The following is a 21,194-nucleotide window of genomic DNA, read 5'->3' on the forward strand; positions in this document are numbered from 1 at the left end:
ACAATGTCAGCTGTCGTTTTCTTGACATATCAAGAATGTTGGTATGACGAAAAAATGTCAACTCTTAATTTCAGATCTTGTCAATTATCTCAATAAATACTCAACTCATTTATACAAATAAGATGTTATCTGATAAGTAGAACAAATGCATAAAATAACATATGTCATGTAAGTTTGACATTTGAAAAAGTATTTACAAAAATATTATTTAAAATAGGCATGTATCGTTAGATATACTCGTACATAATTATCTTTAAAATCTAACAAATTTAAGCAGAATATTGCGCAAAATAGAAGCTTTTAAAAATACAAAGAGAATTTTTGAACATTTGTTTATATTTAAAGTATGTAAAATCTGATTTATCTCCAATTATAGGATTTATCTCAAAGTAAAAATACAAATTACAAAAATTAAATCACTAATTTTTTTAACATCTTGATTATTTATTTTTATGGTATATAATTTTTTTTTTAACTATGCATTTATTTATTTTTTCTTGTTGTTTTTATTTTTATTTTGACGACTAGTTTTGGAAGCTACAGATATTTCCATCTTCTGGTCTAAATATAAACTGTATAACATAGTTTATATTTAGACCAGAAGATGGAAGCCTCTGTAGCTTCCGAAAATAGTAGTCGTTAAAACAAAAATAAAGTTAACGAAATATAAAGGGGTAAAAAATAAGTATTTCTAATTTTTACATCATGTCTTACCACAAAGTGAATGCCGAATCAATAAATAAAGTAAAAATAAAATATTCCAAAAATCTCAGACGCTTTGGTTATCTGATGTGTGGCCTTCAATATAACAGAAATTGTCCTCGAATATAATATATACAGATCAATATGTAAAAAGTTTTTGTGTGGAAATACTACGAGTGTTTGTATGACAGAAGTTTTATCGCAGTTTGCCATGTTGGGCTCTTGTTTGATAACGCATTTTGACTCCAATGTTGTGACTGGACCCTGAACACTGCACGCAGACGGAGACCGACTGTAACACAAACCCATTCCTTTTTTAAGAGGGGAGTTTCTTATACTATTATTGACTATAGACTGATATAAAAAAGTGAGATTTACTAAAAGGGATCGTAAATTGAATATTGTACAAAACATTTCTATGAAATAAAACAATAATGCAGAATTTAAACATGTAATTTACTTTTACTTAGTTACTTATTTAATGTGTTACAGATATGCGGAGCGAATGGATAGCGAGAACATGACCAAGAAAGTATATTTAGCGAATGTGAGCGGGAAAACAGAACGAGGACGGCCGACAAAGACTTGGTAAGATCAGATCAATCAGAACCTAAAATCTGGCGGTGTGAAAAGTCTGCGTAATTGACTAGATATACTTATGGATAAAAGAAAGCAAGAATGTATGTCAGGACAGAAAAGTGTGGCATTCCATCCTCTCTTCCTATTTAACAAAAATTAAGTGAGAGAAATGTATGTATAAAATTATATTATTTCTGTATTTTTAAGGAATAAAAATTCACAACATTTTTGAGTGTGTCCAAATACTTTCAATACAAGAATTTGAATAGTATGGTTGTCAATCATGTTACACGCGTGTAAAGTGATCACTGGAACCAGCCTATGACGGTCGCAAGCCTTGTAAATGCTCAGACATCCATATTCTTCTTCATCTGCGTTAAGATGTCAATAAATAATGTCAAGAATATGAATTCATTTATTTAATATTTTAAGGATTCACGCACTGTGGCCGTCACAAAGAGGGAATCTAAAATTTTTGCTGCTAACTTACTGGTCTCTTAAGGCGAGGCTCGCCCCGAGAGAAGAATACAAGATTATTTTGTCGACTACAAACTTTTCTAGCAAACCAAGTAAAATCCGAGAAAGCTCGAGAAACTTTTCAGAAAAGTGAAAACTTTTCGTTTGCTTTTCAAAGATCTCCGCGGTGATAATCTTTCAAAGCAAAACTTACTATCAACTTATTTGTATATAATATTTAAATGTATTTAATCAAATTAACGTGCTTATTCTAATCTCTTTAAATAGACTCCATAAATGAACTCAAGCTTATTTCTGATATCAAAGTAAACATAATATAATTCCAACAATATTTAAAGTATATTCAAATATTTGTCCATAATTATTAGGTTTCGCTTCGGAGAGATCGTGAACAAGATATTACAGATATCTCTACAAAGATGAAAAAGTATAAGCCAGATAAAAATAAAATGATGTTTTTGGTGTTTCACGTATACTTATATAAATAATCCAGGGTTCGAATATCCAAAAAGGGTATCTGGTAAATAGAAAATTTCTCAATCCAACATAGTTGGCTATCGTAAACTCATATGTACAGAGTCAATAAATTAATGATAGTATGTAGGATTGTGTCGGGTTGTGGTCGCGTGGTTAGTGTCCCAAACTCTTAAGTCAGTGTTCTCGATTCGAACCCACTCTACCACAATTTAATACCTATTTCTAATAATGAGCCGCTTAGGCTCATAGAAATAGTATGATATTGAGATATTTGTGTAAATAATAAAAAAAAACAAATATTACTCATTAAAAAAAAGAGTTCCAAAATTATAGTAGTGTGGTTGCCAATAATGAGTAGAATGGTGAATGTTGCACGTGTGTTAAGAGGTAACTTAACCAGCCATTGGCAAGTTATAACCCTTGTAAGTACCCAGACTCAGTCAAAAACTTGTTCATGTTAAAAAAGTGTTTCACTGTCTATTGATCGATTTCTTGAATCAGCCAATGACAGGACGTAAGCTCTGTAAATCTTCAGACTTCCTTATTCCCTCTATACTGCAACGTGATCCGAAAGTACGGCACGTCTTAACCGCAGACGGCATCCAGCAAAACGATGTCAGCTCGCAGTAGTTGTAACTAGATCGTTAGTTACATGAAGGCAAGGTCGCCTTCATGTAACTAACGCATGAGCTCTGCGCTCCTGATTCTTGAATCAAGGAGCAGAATATGTACGGTGCTCACTCGTGGCTACATACCCTTACTCGTGCATGTTTGTGCAAACTAATATGTAATAATCTCTTAGGAAATCTAATTTAGGTTGTACACACTTCAACTGTGCCCGGAATAAATTCGTCTTCTCAGCTTGTGATCATACTTAGAGGGAAAGCGGGACCTTCAAAGCCTCTTGTTTGCAAGTTGGCACGGTGATTATCCCGACAAATATACGATTACGTTTCCGAAGCGGTAGACTAATCTGTAGGATTAGGAAATACCGAAAGATGTAAAATAATAATATGTTGAAATGTAATTTAAGACTCGAAACTTTTATTTTTTCATAACAGTGAATACCAGAACAGCTGAAACGGGAGACGTGTTTTATCGAACAGATTAATTGAAATATTTTTTCTTGTTGTATTTTCGTACAAACTTTTGTAAAATTTTTTGTTTATTCGTTATATCACAAATTAATATTTTGTATGATCTCATTTGGGGTCAATTAATGATTTTACTCTTCCTAGCATTTATTCTATAAGGTTTTGGCACGTGGATGCCATTTTTTCTTCTCGAAACCATACCTGAATTATGGACAAATCGAGCTTTTCCACCGTGGTGCAATAAATTTTGGAGAGCTGATTCTTACAGATTGCCGATTGATTTTCAATTAGGTTTATGTCTGGTAAAATTTTTGACTAGTCCAACACAGTTCATTGTTTATATGTGAAAATTTTCATATTTTTTTGAATTTATGGCAGGGGGTTAAATCCTGCTGAAATATTCGATTACCATTTGACCTTCGTTTTTGTATCTCCGGTAGTTTTCCATTAAAATTGGGTAATACTCGCTATTCATCATCTTAGTCACTGCAAGAAGCAGCCCTGGTCTATTATACGAGGAGCACCTCGAAAACATTTTTTTATAGGGTGTTGAAAATACGAAAAAAGTTTTGTTTGAATTCATCTGCTCGATACTGTATATAAAACAACCATATGTATAATAGAAAAGTGTAGTTTTCTTTTAAAAAAATAAATGATTTTATAAAACAAATTCTTCTTCTAACTCTTATACACACACGATGGTGCATAGGGCACTACGGCGTATTGATGTGTTATCTTGCACAGTGTTATCTTATCATGGTAATTTAAAATAAATATTGTAGAGTGTTAAATCAATAATAATAATAATCATTTCACCCCACCTGGGAGTTGAATCCGGGAGCTCCAGCACTGTAGCTAAGCACACTAATCATTACACCACGGAGGCGGACAAAAACCATTCAAATGGTAAATAAAAGAAATACCACGTTTTTAACGTTGTACAATTGTACAACACTAACGTCAAACAACACTAGCATGGGCACAATACTGGAGGAAAATAAAATACCAAACTATAGCTACATATAAACTAAAGATATGAACCAATTCTATGAAAGGGAAATGGATACCTCTAAAAAAAACGTAATATTGAAAAAATAAAAAAATAAAAAATATATTCAAAGACCAAACGTATAATCGATAGAACGTATGTGTATAACAATAGTTTATTTAAATACAGTCGTGTGCCTTATAAATAGACCCATCAAGACCCACCAAACATAATCAATAGAACGTATGTGTATAATAATACTTTGTTTAAATACAGCCGTGTGCCTTATAAATAGACCCATCAAGACCCACCAAACATAATCAATAGAACGTATGTGTATAATAATAGTTTATTTAATTACATATATGTATATATATATATATATATATATATATATATATATATATATATATATATATATATATATATATATATATATATATATATATATATATATATATATATATATATATAATATGTTCCACATCAAGTTGGACAAATAAATAATAACATTTTGAGTGTGTCCGAATATTTGTTCACAAATCTGGATTATCTCCAATTAGGAGAATTATTTTTAACATCTCGACATAGATGAAGAAAATGTTAGTCTGGTTGTGCTAATTGGAGATAATCCATATTTGTGAACAAATATTTAGTCCTACTGAAAATGTTGTAAATAAATTTACTGATTAAATTATAAGCTAAGATAAATTTGAAATTGATGTTTTTAAGCGTTTCTCAAGGAAGTGAATATAATCCAGGAATCGGGTCTCGTCTACAAATTAAAAAGTCTCTGCTCAATAAAAGCTTTCCTTATCCCACCATAGATGTCTCTAGTGAACTCGCGCAAATGGTGTTACGAATTTTATTAATATATCTTGGAATTTCAAGAATTTGAGTAGTGCGGTTTTCAATCATGGGTAGAATTGGTGAATGTTACACGTTTGTAAAGTGATCACTTAATTGTGTCGTAAGCCCTGTAAATGCCCAGACTTCCATATTCTTCTTCTTTATCTATGTTGCGAGGTCAATAATAATGTAAATAAATAATAGCCACGTACAATAACATAACAAATTGTTAAAAGCACACAATTATAAGTTGTGGCAAGATACAAAAAAGTACACCTGCAAGTAACGGGTTGCCTGTAAAATATATGTGTAATTTATATAAATCAGACGCAGATTCTGTAGTACTTAGGGCGGCCGTAAATTTAGAATTTAGAGGTGACAAACTGGCTTTAGTGCCTTGTTATTACCCAAGAAAATGGGTCAGAGCTCCTACCGCGGACTTACAGGGATACTCTTCACATCCTCCTCCTACAACAGGGATAAACAAACTTTTAACGAGCTTTAAAACAACGGAATGTGGAAGAGCGGACATTTTCATAACATACATCCCATCATCGAATGTTATATTGTGTATTATTCACCATCCGTACCAAGATTGAACAACAATATTTATTCTAATTTTGTCTTACATCTATAAATTCATTTTTAATTTAAGTAATATTACATAATAAAATAACACCTACAATGCATATATAGTTTTTTAATATGTTAACATATATGAAAAAGAATATAGAAGTCTGGCCATTTACGCACCTTACGACCTGTCAAAGGCTGGTTAAGTGATCACTTTACATATGTGCAACATGCACCAACTCTACCCATGATTGATAACCACCTTACTCAAAATTTTTAAACTCCTAGATATATTGATCAATCTCGTGACCCAGTACGTGTGAGAACATCCATCTTTGTTAAGGAGGAAAGCTTTTATTTGGCAGAGACTCTTTTTATTTCTTTACATCACTGGTCTGTTGATATCGGTAACGACAAAACCCGGTCACTGGTCAAATAAAATAAATATGTGAAAAACTGTACAGTTGTTATTTTATTCTATAAAAATTGCATTTCCACCAAGAAATGTCAGTACAAAACTTAAATCTAAATAAGTGCTATTTTACGTTTATTTGGTGCGCCATCTGTTGAAATTTATAGTATGTTTATATAGCGAAAACTGATGCGTGCCAAAATTTCTATCCGATAACAATTTTACGAGAGTATTATCCAGTACATATATGTGCATAAATACTTAGTAATAAGAATCATAGTTGGGATGTTTGGCATTTGGCTCGCGGACCAGACTTGTTGATCACTGCTGCAGTACTAGACGAGATACTTTTCGCGATACTGCTACTAACTGTTATAGCCGAGACAAATTCACAAGTCGGGCTCGGGACAAATTCAGTGCGTGTTGCTGAGATTACTCGGCTGGAACGCTGAAACGCTGGTACGCCGGGACGCCGGGACGCCGGGACGTGGGCGTCTAGTGAAAACGTGAAACATGATCGCAATTCGGAGCATTATTCTATGTTAAAGGCTGAACGTGAGTCGCAAAAATGTTTGGCTTGATATTTACAATGCCGACCATTGACACACCTTTTTTGCCGGGTCAGTTCATCGACCAGTTTAAATTAATTAAGTCCTTAATTTAGTTATCTTTTCAAGAATATTATTTGTCTCATTTTGTACAAAAAATATGAAGAAGTACGTCAATTCCATTTCTTACACGACGTATAATGTCTAGGGATGATATGTCTGCACACTGCACTAACGTTAGAACGTTGAAATAAGTCTCCAAATTTTATAATACAAATCAGTAGCGTATAACTTACATAAGCTAATACGAGTACACGTATGCAATTTCAAGTACACTAGCAATGATTTTTTTTTAAATGGAATAACCCGTAAGGCCTCTACTTTAAGAAGCTAATTGCAGGTAAAATAGTAAGGATAGAGGGTAAATGTGAAAAATAAATCACAAACACCAAAATCAATTGAAAATTAATCTTTGTATGATTAATATATATATATATATATATTTATAAATATATATATATATATATATATATATATATATATATATATATATATATATATATATATATATATATATATGTATGTATTTATATATGTACATAAATTTATTTATTTATTTATTTATATATTTTGCGTATACATTTAAAATAATTGGGGTAATCATAATTAACATTTTTGCAAGGACTATGAAAATACTTACTTCAGCATTTAAATAGGTACATTACAATACTAAACTACTCGAAACGAAAACTTTAACAAAATTTATGGCGTAAAGGCTCGTATGGAGCAGAATGTATTAAGTCACTACCGGTCGATTATCCGCTGTCCTAAACTCTATAGTTTATAATCTCTTGAACCATCTACAGGAAATATTTATGCAGGAAATCCACCCTTCGGCTTTAATCCCAAGCACAAACTCTGCCTATCCTACTCACTACCTACTCCAAGTCCCAGTCCCAGTACTTAGATTCAAGGCCATCCAGGTTCAATTTATATTGTAAATACTACATTATTAAAATATTATTTCATTTTAACATTAAAATTTCAATTGATCATAATCCATGATTCGGGGCTCACATTCAAATGAAAGAGTTTCTGCTCAATAAAATGCTTATTTCATCTCACCAATAGTAGTCTGTAGTATGGTTGTCTATACATAATTATTCACTACTACTACTACCATCACGCCGTTTCCCCGCAAAGTAGGCAGAGAGGATGGAACGTAGTGTTCTGTCCTGATATACACTCCTCGCCTCATTTATAACCATATTTTTTTTAAATAAAAATTAATTTAACTAGTGTACTAAATGTAAGACTAAACGAACATTTTCTTTGGCGAATTAATATTTTTTTATCCATCACCCATTTTCGTTTTCCAACTTACATACATGTTTGTATCCAAAAACCGGTAAATCATCAACTTCCTTATACATATTTTATTCCCACATCTTAGTTGAGTAAAGGAAATCTTTTTTTATGCGTAACTAATCCCCAGTAACAAAGTGGACCACTGTTTCCCATGACTTGCAGAAAACCATTCACTGTAAGCCATTTTCCAAATTGAATGATGTTCCGATGAATATGTTTATAGCAAATGGATTAGAAAGATAAAGTATCGAGCTTGTTAGTACGTTGGTACAGTAAATCTTCAGTAAATGAGACCAGGATTAACGAAAGGTTTAATGTTTCCCTTTATCGATTTTTTTAACCTGAAACATTTTAGGTTTGTTATTTACGATCGTGTTAATGAAATTTATTGATTAAAAGTTAAATCCCAATTCATTTATATTGAACAATTTGGAGTCTTATCCGTTAAAATATATATCGTCCCTACTTTCTTAGTAAAAATATTCACAGGGAAATAGCCACAGTTCTACCTTACAACTGGTACCATAAACAATTAAATTTTTATTATTCTTTGACATCTTAACTTACGACCGTAAGCTCCGTAAATGCCCAGGCTCCATATTCTTCTTCATCTATGTTGAGATGTTGAAAAATAGTATGAAATAAATCTTATAATTGGAAATAATCCAGATTTGTGAACAGGTGTTTGGACACACTCAAAATGTTGTGAATTATATTTTTTCTTATAACTTTATGCGAGTAGCATAGAATCGGTGAAAAGTGTAGGATAGTACTTACTTTAATATATGATTTTAAAATCCCTTTTTTATGCCTGAATGATTTTTAAAATATATAAATAATATTTTTATTCTTATGACATAGACAAATATTTCAATCGTATTGGTAAACCGTTATATCTAGATCGGTAGACATGCCACGAATCTGGGAACATGTTGTGGAAAGGATTGTCCTCTCTTATTCCCCGCGAAGAAAAACAGCGTATCAATCAGGTGATCCAGCTCCGGTCGCTTACAGGAGAATAAGATCACGTATTACAGCCCCGAAGTTTCCAATCTAACAAATCCATATTGTTATCTGCTTCCTATAAAAATATTATTTTTCAAAGAATTTTCCAGATAAAAAGAGATCAATCAGTTTACCATCTTATGGCGTGATCTTTACGTGAACAGGAAATCATATAAAAAAATTGAGATCAACACGGTGACACAAAACGTACACGTAAAATAATATCATCATATCATTTTTTTGTTTTTTTTTTTTAAATATAAAATTTGTACTTATATAATTGCTCAAAATTAACAAGTCTCAATAGGAAACATAGCACTGCGAATACAAATACACTTGAATAATATACCGGCATTTGCTTTTTAAAAACATTTACAGAAATCTTAATTTCATGTACCTAACTTACGATCAAGATAACGCTGTCATTGACAAGGGAGAAAAAATTAAGACTTTTACACATTTTTAATAATAATTTTATGCATATTATTCATTTATATTATTTCATGGACAATTTGAATATTTTATATATTTCAACCTTATTACAAATAATTTACAACGTTCATCAAAATGTTTCGTAAAATATGTGTTGTATAAAACAAAATACTAAGAAAGTAGAAACACGCGAGTTTGATTCCCAGGTAGGTCAAAGGTGATTTTTGTGATACCCGGCTGGTATCTAAACCCAAGACTGATAACCTTGCCTTCGTGTTATTAACGATCGAAATAATACTAGGTTGATATGATGTAGTTCTTTATGCACTATTATAAAATGATAAAAAATATAAGATTTAAAAAAGGTCAATAGAGACAAAATAACATTTGTTCTTTGCCACCTTGTATGTATGTCGGAATAAATACGGTGGTATAAGGGGAAGAGAGGACTGAGGAGATAAGAGTTTCAGACTTGAAGCAGACGGAAAATTTAAAAATCACTTGACGAGAACATCTCAAGCTTTAAAATAAATTTTAAAAAAATTAAGTACTCTTACAATTTAGGACTGGCGAGCAAAAACGAATCCTCTAAAATTTGAAGATCGAGTGGTTATTATTTTGAACATGCCATTGATTTATAGCCTACAATTGTAAATTTAATAAGATAAACTTGTTAAACCAGAATAAAATAAATTATTTTCAATTTATTTTTAAAAAGTTTGTTTAGTACCGATTTGTTCGGTAACTTCCTGAAAATTCGGATCAATTTCTGATTTCGAAAACCCCAATTCGTTGGAAATAAAATTACAGAAGTAAAGTTATGGTTATCTAAACTTCCACTTGTAATTCCGGCTTCGGAAAGCGAGGAGCGTTCGTTTGCTTAATTATGTATGCACATATATGTATCAGTCGGATATCAACTTCAATATAAAAATCTCATTCGCAATATTAGTACTAAAACTGCGGAATGATCCTACCATAGTAGCTCCGAGGTACCGTATACTCGAATAATATCTCCCGCTGTCTAACACGATTTTATACCGCCCTTGAAATATTTTGCAAATCAGTAATATAAATGGGATGCATTCGCAATATTATATATCCAAGTTATTCTGCATCTCAAAGTAACATTCGTAAAACGCTAGATCGCACAATCGCGTGAACGTATTGAATATGTGGTATAAATACTTAAAACTGAATATTTTAAAACTACAGCTTGCTAAAATTTATGTGACTACGACATTTTTTTCATTTTATTTGTTAATTTTTCACTTTCCACGTTCGATACAGGTTTTTCACTTCAAATTGGTAGTTTTACAAAACAAATTGGACGTTATATTGTATTTTGTAAAAGAAATTGTTTTTTTTTTTAAATATACTCATTTCAGTACTGCATATATCGTCTGTGTGAATATCCGCCCACGTCTTTTAATCTAAAGACTAGTCGTCAAGTTGAAAAGCCTGCGCGGCGCGCTCTCGCTGTCTGTGCGCACGATGTGCACTAAAGTTTTCAGACAGGATTTTCAATACAACTTTGAATGATGAGTACTTCTTTGTATGTGTTTTTTTTTTTAATCAAACTTATTTAAAAATACAATAAAACGTCCAATTTAATTTGTTAACCGCCCGATTTGATTTGTAAGGACTTCAATTTGGTTTGTACAACGTCCAATTTGATATGAAAAATCTGTATCAGGAATATTGATCTTTTTATGCAATATTTAAAATATTAAAAATTCATTCCTCAGATCAACATAATCGAAGAGTTCATCCATCCAATGTCAAAATAATCGTTAAGGATGTAAATTCCTACCCCAACATAAAAGGAGTAAAGCAAAACCTATTTAGAATACCATCCGCGGTACGTTCAGATTAATCTGAGTATGTATCTAGGCATTAGTGCTTAGGTATGTATGTACCAAGCACTAACCGGGAAATTCCCAGACTACAATATCCGTCTCCCAACTGACCCCCCGAGTGCCACCCGATACCGACCCCCAAGTCACCCCCCGAGTGTCTTCGTATTCCAAGTGCAGAGTGTGGACTCAGACGAACTAAGCTGTAGTGATGAGAATATAACCGTTATGAAAATCAAAAGGATCAGTTAGGTTGTTAACCGTATCGTTCAATTTACTTTGTTAGTCATAAAAAAGATGAAATGATAATCTTCCTTTTCTTATTTTTTTCTCTTTAAAAAAATATTTTCTCAACGCAATTTTATCGTAAATCTTAATTTTATAATAACAAGGGTACTTTAAAGAAATTGCAGTTTTCTTATTGTAAAAGTAACTTCACAAATATTGAATCATGTACTAAAATTTTGAATTTCTCCAAAATATCTAACTATACAGATATTATATTTGTCCTCCCAGAGGTTATTATTAAGATTTATTATTCATATTAATGAAACGAAGTAATTTCATGAGAAACGAATCATCGACTGGCATAAACTATAACTTTTTACACTTGTGCAACATTAAACATTCCAGCTATTTTTGAACATCCACATCACTTAATTCGGAATTTGTTCATATATAATATTCAAGTGCCCATTCGTTTTTAAGTTAACAGCGACATTAAGAAAGATTTATGTAATTTAAAAAACAATCCTCTATATATATGTATGTAATTAAAGTCTTCCGAGAAGCCAATCAAGAATCAAATGCTACAGATTTAACCCATTATGCATACTTAGGCATTATTGGTTTTGTTAGAAAATTAGTGTTTAATTTCCATAACCGATTATTAATGACCGATGTATCAATGATCGGACATTATCGTTAGTCGGTTACGCGCATCACTGCTAAGCTATCCTGGTACTAGACTAATGGTCCACTACCTTTTACTTCAGTTTTGGAATCCGGAGATTGATCACGCCACTTAGTTGAAGCTTTACTTTATTTTCTCTACAGGACATGCAGCAGACGGCAATCAGATATTAAACCAAACACATTACTTTGTGACATACCAGGTTTACTAACCATGCTTCGGATTTTCATATATTCTACGCAAACAGTCTCACAAATAGGGTAGTTTGCTTCGAAACCGATCGGCAATAATCGAATCTTCAGACAATTAGTTTATTTCATAATGGCGGTGTTTGCATTTGACAGCGCGATTAGTGCGATCCATATCATCAGTCATCAGTTGGAATAAATCGCATTAATGACCGCAGGCATGGTGCGTATAACTTATGAAAAATTACCAAATGCTATGAGAAGCTATGAGCACTAGGGTGTCATTTTTGATAAAAGGTACCTTTTATAATCGTCATTTATTAAAAATATTTAGTTAGAAAATTAAAAATAAAGTGAGGATTTTTTTCTTATTATTAATTCTTCCTTCTTTCCTTGCCAGCCTGCTGGATGTAGACTTCTATTCAATACTATTATTCGTTGATTTTTTACTGAAAACTGTTTTGGAAAGAACCCTTTTTAATGTTTTCATTGCTTCCAATCACAATATATTTGGTTTATACATCAAAGTTGATTCATTATGAAGTTTTGTAGTATTAAATAAATTTTTGAGTGAAAAATCACTTTGCCAAGTTAACATTTTGTCGGTCTGATGCAGTGCCCTATACACCATTGGGTGCGGATACGGCTCAATCCCATTTGGAAAGGGTAATGAAAACTAAACACTTTTTGTGACGGTTCCGGCTAATGTAGAACTCGAGCTGCCTCGTGTAAACTAAGCTGAATATGCAAACTACATCACTATGATACATGTTTGTAATTTATTTACAGTTATTTACTGTGTAAAGTAGGTAAGTACGTTGAATGAAACTCATTTCAAGCTTTATTACGAAATATTCCGAGCGAGCGTTACACATAAAATGCCGGTACCAGCTTTCTTTATTATAAAACGCTTAAATTTTATAGCAAAAATCCATATTTAAATTTTACAATGTACTCGTATGTACTCTGTAACATTATTTATTAGCAACTTGCCCTCAGGGTGATATTCCTAAGAAGCGACTGGCTCATATTCTGATGCACCCTATAATAAATTAATCTTTCAAATTTTAATAAATTAATATCATATAATGCCCCTTTACTTATTTTACTGTGCGATTTTTGTTATTACTTATTCAAAATGCAGTCGAAAAAAGTACAATAAAAAATGCACACATATCAAAACAAAAACACTTACGAAAACATAGAGAAAACGCATATTATTCAGTTCTTCACGTAATTAGTTCTTTGGTAATTTAGTCTAACTAAACGAAATACGATACCTATATTTATTTCGATTTTAAGAATGCTACAAATAATGGCATTGTATTAGGAAGATTTTATTTTTACTGGATGTGGTTAGAATATGAGATGTATTGGCCTAATATTTTTTTTTTGTATAAACTTTAGTTAGAAGGTCAAATATTAACAGGATTAGTTAAAACCAATATATATCTACATACAGCTCATAAAAATGTCGGCACATTTCGGCAACTGCAGGATTCCTACATAAAATACTTTAAGATTTTAAATATTTTTTTATCTAATAAATACAATAAAGTTTTTACCTCAGTGTAACTTGAGTTGATACGATGTCATTGCCGTCAATATTATAATTAAGTCTTCAAAGTAGACACCATTGTTATCATAAGATCATATAAAAGCTCTTTGGTAATATCAATATCCCTTACATAAACTTGAATATAAAATGAAGTAATCTCTTTCCGTTTATATGCTTAGTGATTTTAAGTGCGTCCATGATATGCAATTTCTAGATATTTTACCGATAAGAAGATAAGGGGTTTAAGTCAAATAAAAATTTAAATAAATATACCAGTGGCTGATTTGTGAATGGAGTAAACACAATAGTAAAACGACTGATTTAACACAGAGAAAAATAATTTAAAATAACGTTACCCCATTATATCACTCATCTTCAATCTGTCATATTTATGGATTTTTTATTTATTTCAAAAGCATATGATAAACTAACATGTTAAAAATAGATTGGTTTCAAACTGAAATTGCGAATTTCCTTTTTATGGACTTCAGAGTTTTAAAAAAAACACACCCATATTAGTTAAAGAGTAGTGATACGATTAGATGATGCTTTATGTCATTATTCCTAAATTAAGATTGAGAATAATGTTCAATTATAAAAAAAATACTCACACATAGTTTTTTTAAATTATTATTGATACAGTACTATCAAAATCATTATATCTCTGTTAATCGATGTTTTTTGACCGGATGTATTATATTTTCTATTTAAAGCACATATAAGGCTTAATATATATTTTTATCATTTGAAAGTTCAATACTGAAATTCTTTTGCACCACTATAAATATAAAACATATCCCGCTAAAAAAATATTCATTGGATTTTATTTACACTCTCCTTATCATTCATCGTTCACTTTGTGTATTTGATTTTATTAGGCTAACATAAGATTTACATAGTTTTACATATTATAATTTAAGCCGGCCATTCTTGTCATTTCTTGGCACAATATATCAGCTGGCAAGTAAAATTAAGAGCAATTTTTATTAAAAACTTTTTTCCAATAAAATAATTTTGTACTTAACCCTTATATAACCATAACCAGCAATATCCACTTCGACTTTCTGAGGGAGATTTTATTATTATTGTATGTCAGATAAAGCCATTATGGAACTGAAAGGTAAAGAAACGATTGTTAATATTGGGGAAGTTTTCACAAAATCGGTAACAATACTTTCCTTGACTATCTCCCGAATAAAGGACTTACCAAAATAATCTTCTCGGCCGACTTTATAACTCATTATAAATCGATTACGTAGGTTTATAAAATCTTACAAATTATAATATTTACTATAATATTTACTTACAAATTAAATTATAGTCATTTGGTTAAGAATTAGCCATATTACTTGAAAGCGCTTTATGAAGGACTCGTATTTTACACAACAGAAATAAACACAAATAAAACTACTGATCTTGGACGATACAGTTAACTTAATCGTTGATTACATGAAGCCAAAGTCCATTTCGAAATATAAAAAATTATATTTATATTTAAACATATTTATATATATAGTCCGCCTCCGTAGTGTAATGGTCAGCACGCTCGGCTACCGTTCTGGAGGTCCCGGGTTCGATTCCCAAGGGGGGTAAAATAAATATAAGTGATTTTTTCACTGTAATATTTATTCAATATTACCATGGACTGGTACCTGAAGCGGAGGGCCGATCACCTTTCCTTCATGTGTAAACGATCAAGATAACACTGCGTTTATATGACACATCGCCCTATGCACCATTGGGGTGCGGATAAGGGTTTTATTATTATTATATATATATATATATATATATATATATATATATATATATATATATATATATATATATATATATATATATATAAATATATATATATATATATATATATATATAAATATATATATATGTATATATATATATATATATATATATATATATATATATATATATATATATATATATATATATATATATATATATATATATATATATATATTCATACACATACGTGTATTCATACACGTATTGAATCATTTTTGTAGATTTACAGAATACAAGATGAATATATTATATGTTTAAAAGAACCGCGTAATATAATCCTCAGCTAATTTTGAGAGACGCAAAAACTTTTCGCAAGTTTAAGGTTTTAAAGAATGGCTTTTACTACTTCTTACATTTATATTTCAAAGTTTTCTCAAAACATTTTTAAACATAACGCAAAAATATTTCTTTTCACGAATTTCATTTCCTAATATTTTTTGCCCGAATATTTTATGTAAGACAAAAGTAATTTTAGAATGTTCTTCTTTTCGTTACCCACCCTATATTTTGGATAATTTTCCACACATTTTTAAATTAAATAAATATTGGCCAAAAATGTAAAGGTACGTTCTGTTCAATTCTGACCGTGGCGGGATGATATACTGTGAAGTTAGTTTGGTCAAACAAAAGTCACCGTGACTTGTAATTTAGTTAAGGAATTAGAGAGAACTTCATACATTGTTTGTAAATTCAATCACCCCCAACTCTGTCTGGATACAGTAATGCCTATGTTCCTATTTAGCAGTTGCGATAACGAGTTATACTGTTCTTCTTCGAAAAAAATACAATAATAAAAACTATTTTATTACAAATCCCATTAATTATAATACAACATACATATTTGTACGCGTAAGACGCCTTCGGGTTCAAATAAATGAAGCTCTTGGGGTTTGTTTCTAAGGGTTCATAAAAGTCAATCGTTACAGTCCCGAAGGGCTGATCAATTCAGGCCTAGAATGCCGACTCATAGATTCATAAAGAACTGACGAAAACTGGCCCTCGTTACCTAGAAATATTTAAGCGAAACAAAGGGAAACACTAGAAAAATAGTTTAGGATTTGATAGTTTCACATGTATGTACAAGTAGCGCTGTGAATTGCAATCTAGTACGTGGTCTACGCCATTTCGTTTTCACTGTCTGGCTACTTGAGTTATATTCTCTGTTGACACTGTCAATTAATAGGACAGTCGTAGAAAGATACACGTAATATGTGAAACCGTATAGAAGATGAAGATATATGTGACAGGTCATGCTGTAGTGACATGTGTATACACATGGGGAAACATCTTAAATGGGACTTGCTATATTGTTTTATAACGGGCTGTTTTCCCTCGGGAGAAATATCGGATTTGACATTACTCTATATACACGAGTATAAAAGGATTCCAAGTTCTCTCCGTATTTATTGAAATTCCGAAATATCTGTATTTTCATTACCATGAATGGCTTATCGAAAAACACAAACAGAAAAACAGGGCCTACCCTGGATTACTCGCGTTCTATATAGAAACGCGACCAGTGCCTATTATGCATTATCCTTACTCAACCCTGATTAAGAGGAAGACCGAGAAAAACATGGCACGATCAGGTATGCCAAATACTTGAAAGTGGTCAGGTTAGGAGTAACAATCGGCGGGTATGTATGAAGAGATGCATGAACGTGGAAGAGGCGAATAATGTCTGCAAGGAGTGGTGTGGCGCTCTATTCTCTCTGCCAACCCCTGCGGGGAAGCGGCGTGATGGTTAGTTAGTTAGTTAACCCTGATTAAAAACTCTGTGCACACACTGGCCTATACAAAAATTGTTGGTAAAAATTTATGAAATAATTATAAATCAAAGACAAGTGAGGATTAGGTTTGTTTTATTTTTTTCGTTATATTAAATATAATGTCTAAAAGAACCCCCCCCCCCTTTCGCTCTCTTAGGGCCTCTAGTGCCTCCTAGAAGACTTGTTAGATGATACCGCTCCCGTTAGAAATCTATGGTATAAATTATGTCGTATTTTTAGCAAATTGGTAAGATAGAACTTTTTTCCATCTAAGTGAGAAAAAATAAAAAGATTGTGTTTTTCGTAATATAACTCACCCGAGTGTTTATTTTTAAAATAATTCAAATAAAAACATATTGTTTGATTACAAAGATTTCATTTTTTTATTCGCTGTTCCAGTGAGGAAGGAAAACCTTGTATTCGTTTTGAATGAGCAATCCTTAGTAGGACAAACAAAGACGTTATTGGTAGATATTTTCATGGATTAAATATCACTAGAAGACATTTTCGAGAAGGGTTTCTTCGTAATGTATAACTTCTATTTATGTGACAAGCAAATATCAAATCAGGTATTTTTCTGAAGGAAACAAACAATATCACTAAAGAAAGCAAATATAATTCGACCTTGGCTATGTATTTTATTCGATTACGACAAAAGCTCTGATTTATAAAACCAAATATTTTTTTTATATATTGTTTGAATAATATTCGTATTCACAAATCCTGAAAATTATTGACCGAATAACTTTTGATTTGGTAGATCTCCATCCCCTGTATCCTACCCTGATTCAATTAAAATTATTATTTTTTCTATTAAATTACATTCCTTTTTATTAAACATGGGTCTTGTCATGTTTAAAAAAAGGAATGTAGCCGCCTTCGTTAAAAATAATATACAATGATCATTTATACTCGTACAGTTTATAGTGCAATATTTCATTATTCATTGGTCGAATTATGTCACTTTTTGTTTTTTAGTGTTTGTGAAACGTTGAAGATAAAACGTTTTAAATCGTTAATGAAAAGTTTTTACACCTTTTCTTTGATATATAGGTAATATAAACGAAAAAAAGTTTATAAATTATAATAATGTGATAATTTATAAACTTTTTTTCGTTTATTGATTAATATTCGATGACAAAAAAAATCTCCGTACATTAAACATTGACAGCCATGTGGCAAGACATGACAAATGAGAGATAAATGCTGATATCAGCTAAATATCGAGAACGACAGCACTTGGATGCGTTGGAGAGAATTTGGTTTTGTGTAAAAAATATGTCGCTAAACTTACATTTTAAGAATCGGTCCATAAATCATTTAACAGTATCTGCGTATAAACATCACACCCCTTGAATTTTGATTATAATAAATCAAAAATTGCTATTCAAGATAAATGGTCTTGAAGTTCCAATGAATTATCTCTATTAAATCTAAGAATCCGTGTGCCAAACCTTTTTTTCCTCGAAGTAAAGTTCGCTTTCTCTTTTGATATTTTTATAAATTACTGATCAATAAATTAGAAACTAAAGAAAAGTAGAAATATATGGGAAATGTGAAGGACTCCCGTAACTTATTTTTTCTTCCTAGTACTTAAATGTTTTAATATATTTTTATTCTTTTTTGTTACTAACTTGTTTGCTGTCAATTATTTTTACAGTTAAATTACGTAACATAGGGCACCATGTCAGATCAACTCGGATTTTACTTTACGGATAAAAAATATACGATGACAAAGTTCTTCGCTCAGTATTCTTCGATCTAGAAGTAGAACATAATTGACGTTTTTAAAGGTCTTGACGAAAAGGAGGACTATGGAAAAATGAGGTGTAAAAAGGTAGATGCGAAAAAAATTGCAGCAATGTACAGAGCACTTGGGGTTGCACACCGCACTTGTAAATTAAACATCAGCCAGTGATTTTTAAAGTGTTGACCGAGTGTAACATTAAAATACCATATTGGTGCCATCGGGTACGTACCCAAGTATTATTATAAAAAACAAGGATTTTTATTTTAGTTTATAAAACTCGAAGTCACAGTCCATGATGGCACAAAAATGATTAATTAATAAATGTGAGTGCTTTTCCGTGCAACTTATAACAATGAATAATGCAGGAAGCTAAACAAAACTTTGTAAGGAAAACCAAGAAAAGCCATTTACTTTATTCCGCGTATCCAAAAAGAATCTACCCTCATAAATATGTAAAAATGTTTACGCTTTAAGCGCATTGGGTTCATGCTTATTGGCCAGAATTACTTGGTATTATATCAAAACGTTGAACCGGAGTAAGAAATAAGAAGTAATATCGAGATGGGAGCCGCAACAAGAGCAGAGCGGAAGGAGGAAGTCTCGCTTTACGAGAGTTTGATGGGCGATGTGCTCGTAATTGAAGTTCGGCCCTGACCTTACACTATAGCTTACCCAACACAACTGTGCCGGTGACAACTGTATGTATGTCACATTATTTTCCAATTTGTAGTAATTTAATATAGACTAGACCGGGGGCATTTGTACCAAAATGCTTCTATGACGAATAAGTCATTTTTTTAAACACAACACAACACACAAATTGTATTTGAAATATAAAGTCTTGTAAGACGATGAGATTTTCTGTTTACTTGGAGAGTAAGTATTTTTTTAGAATTCGTTTAGTAAAATGACATGTTTATGTTTAGTACTGCCATTTTTATGTAGAATGTAATATAGAATTTTTAGTAGGTAGTTATGGCTATTAATTTCATTGAAAAATAATATTAAATAGGAACGTAAAACTGTGTAATGCGGAAAATTTTTAAGAGAAAATAATTTAATTTAGGTTCATCGTTTACTCAGTTCCTTGCCAAATGTGTCTCGCTGCTGAAGAAACCAGGTACGTCATCTAACATGTGATTTTAACGTACCTAAATGGGTAGGTAGATAAACATGTATGTACGTTATGGATCCTTCCTCCGTCCGTTTCCGTAATCCCAGACACATATATTCCCAAAACAGCACTCGAATTTGGCAATGAAATGTTGAAATCGATAAAGCTGCTTTAAATGTGTCGGGTTGTGGTCCCGTGGTTAGTGTCGCGGACTCTGATGTCAGAGATTCTCGGTTCGAACCCACTCTACCACAATTTGATACCTATTTCTAATAATGAGCCGCTTAGGCTCACCAGAAATAGTATGAAATTGAAATATTTCTGTAAATAATAAAAACACAAGAATTTATCTTTAAAAAATGATGAAACTTTATAGAAGAAACAGATCCTCACCTGCTGTATCCTTTTCCATTTAAAATAATATTTTTTCTAGAAAATTATTATCGGTGTATATCTAATTGCGCTTAAAATCGATATAAACGCAACCCGATTCTTTGTGTTTAATGAAATATCCAATAAGTAGAAATTTAGAAGAACTGCATAATTTCTGAAACGTCACGTGTTGGTGGCATTTGCTAAACTCCTATTATTTACCTTTTTAATCGAGGATAAAAAAATCTTTCACTTTCTGAAAATGCTAAAACACGCGACAGCCCTAAGGGCGTTTGTGCACTACACGGAATTTTACCGTCCGGCACTTCAGTTAGCGTGATAAAACGATAATTGGCTTGGATTGGCTTGT

The sequence above is a fragment of the Brachycentrus maculatus genome, unplaced genomic scaffold (assembly GCF_059751285.1).
Source record: "Brachycentrus maculatus isolate JH-2025_06_01 unplaced genomic scaffold, ASM5975128v1 h1tg000439l, whole genome shotgun sequence".
In the NCBI taxonomy this organism is placed as follows: Eukaryota; Metazoa; Arthropoda; class Insecta; order Trichoptera; family Brachycentridae; genus Brachycentrus; species Brachycentrus maculatus.